Here is a 3,001-nt window from a genome sequence, read left to right as displayed (position 1 = left end):
AGAATGCCCAACTGGGCAAGTTACTTGTTTCCTGTGTGAAGGAACTACGCACTACCCTGCTCAATGTTAGATTTACCCCAAGGTACAAGAAATTACCAACCAGCGGAAGGAAGCCATGAAAGAAGCCCTCAGGGAAAATTCAGAAGAACCTGCGATGAAGGAAGTTATTGAAGACCCTGATGGTGAAGGCCTAAACAAATTTTTCGCCCAAGCTTGCTATTCATGTGGAGAAGAAGGACAATTTTCAGAGTATCACAAGAAGGAAAGCCAAGAGTATCTCAGAGACTTCCCGACAGCAGAAGTGAAGTTTGACCCTCAGGAAATAGAAGCTCTGATCATTATGGAGAAATCCAGGAAGAGAAAACGAAGGCATCCCCAGAACAACCCAATTTCTGCAGAGAAGGACCTGAGTCATATCACTTGTTACAGGTGCAAGGATTTAGGTCATTACGCTAAGAAATGTCCAGAAAAGAAGCCTAGAATCCAAGGAGCCTACATAATCACAAAGAAGCCCCGACACATGTCGGAAGTCATTTGTTTTCGCTGCAAGGAACCGGGACATTTGGCTAGGGAATGTTCAGATCAGATGAAGGCTGGAGCTGAGTAGTTGAGATTTTGATATGGGTAATAAGTGTAGTAGGAAGCAAATTTATTTCCATGAGTACAATGGGAAGATTCATGTAATGGGTGCTCAGATATTGTAATGAATTCATGAAGTCATTAAAGTTAATGTGTCATGATTTTATACGTTAAATTTTATGAGTTGTTACCCTATGAACAAAGATTTTGACCATTTTTGAGGATATGAGAAATATGGTCCATGGAAGAACTTGTGCATTTTAAGGGTGGTAGTGCCCTGTGAGAACACCTGAAGTATTGAAAGGAAAATTTATTCCGCAGAGTGGAGTTTGGAAAAAAATGAGTATGAGTTTTATTGCGATATATTGATTACATCAAGAGTATGAAGGAATGAAGTAACATTGGACTTAACGGAGGTGTAATGTAGGAATAACGAACGGTTTTCACCGTTTAACCGCAGACAGCGAACGTTCGTTCGTTAGCCTGTTCGTCAGTTTTTCTTTTTCTCGGATTTTCCGCGATTATTTTCGATCGCGATTTTTGATCCGATTTTCGTTTTAGTTTATCTTTTCGCTCGTTTATCGGAATCAGGCGATTCGAGCGCCTAGATCTTCGTCTCAAAACCTTCTTTCTGTTTAACCAACTTGAACAAGATTTTGGTACTGTAAAATTTGACTTTAGTTTAGGTTAGTAAACGGATCTTGTTTCTTTCGGAGTTTGAGTTTCGTTGCTCCGTTTGATTTGATTATTTTTGCAAACAGGAGTTCTTAAGTTGAACTTTCTGGTCAATTCTTCTTACTTGAGTTTTGCCCGTGTGTCTTTGCTTGATTGCTTATGAATGCTATTGTTTGTTTGCGCTAGAATTCCCGTAGTGCGAAGCGTGCAACTACGAGTCCCTAGGTTTTGCGGATCGTCAGCAAGGCAAGTAACACATTGATCATACTTCTTTCATACCCAGTTTTTATGCATTAGTTCCAATCCTCAAACATTGCATGATTAGGATGTGATTAACATGTGGGTTGGGAAGTAGTTGATGAGGTAGAACCTATTGCCCTATTATATTCAAACCTTGGGAGTTACTTCTACGTATTGCTTATGTTGCTATGCTATGCTCGTAGACGTGGATTGAGTTTGAGTGTATCCATGACATATGTGAGATTGTTAATTAATGGTTGAACTTAAGGTGGCAACTTTAATACACATCTCGGTGGATTGCTTGTCGGGCACCTGGAGAATCCAGTGTTGTCCTAGGATATCCCGGAGTACCCGTGTGATCATCCTAAGGTCCGCCACCCAGGCTCAAAGGGAACTGAGATAATTTCATGCTAGAAACTTCCGTGTGCAGCCACAAGCTATTATGGGCTCTAGCATAGTTGAGTAAGTTGCGTGAGCTCTTGAAGAGGTGGATCAGCAGGTAGAGGGATGTAGGTTGGTTTGGTCTGCCCGGAGTAAAGAGTTAATGTTTCTGAAAGGCTATGTCTCGGTCATCCGTTTCTCAAACACCTTGTAGTGCGAGAAAGCCAACGGAGGAGATCGAGTCTTGTGGGGAAAAGTGCGCAAACCTCTGCAGAGTGTACAATCTAATCATGGTTAGCCGTGTCCCCGGTTATGGACAATCTTGAGTATCTAGTACTTGGAGTATCCTAAGTATCTCATCACTCTAAATTAATATTGTTGGGTTGATAATTACTTTAATTGGGATTGAGTTGGAGGAACCTTCTCAATGATGTTTCAACTACCATGATAGTTAAAATAAAATCTATTCCTTTGTTGTAGAAAAAATTGGCTTTTTCGCAAAAACTATAACCATAGAGCTTTCCACCAGCCAAATATGCATGTAGTGATAGCATTATTCTGTTCTTGCTCTACTGTGTTATATTGCCAGCATATTCCATGTGCTGACCCGTTTTTGGGCTGCAACGTATTATGTTGCAGACTTTTCAGACGAAGAGTAAGGTTCGTTAGGTCGTTGCCGTGCAGCTCAGCTATGCCGTTGGAGTTGATGAACTCACTTTATCTTCCAAGCCTTCCGCTGTTATCGTATAATGGCCTTAAGCCATATTTATTGTAATAAGTTCTCTTTTGAGACATTCGATGTAATAAGTGTGTGATTGCTACTCTGTTATAAATCCTTCGAGTACTGTGTGTGTCAGCATTATCGATCCAGGGATGACACTGAAGCACAGAGACTTGACCGTTTGAGGTCGGGTCGCTACAAGATGGTATCAGAGCACACGCTGAGTGTAGGACACGACCACTAAGCTAAAAGCCCTAGATCACTCTTCTCTACTCATTTCTGACTCCTCTCCATTTTCTACTCTTTAGGATGGCGGATTTGAAGAACAAGTTTGCACAATCGGATGAAGACACACCCTTTGGACGCCACCTGAAGGAAGTCACTAGGTACTTGAACATCAGAATA

This window comes from Aegilops tauschii, chromosome 6, assembly GCF_002575655.3.
Source record: "Aegilops tauschii subsp. strangulata cultivar AL8/78 chromosome 6, Aet v6.0, whole genome shotgun sequence".
Lineage (NCBI taxonomy): Eukaryota > Viridiplantae > Streptophyta > Magnoliopsida > Poales > Poaceae > Aegilops > Aegilops tauschii.
Note: the sequence above shows the minus strand (reverse complement) of the source record.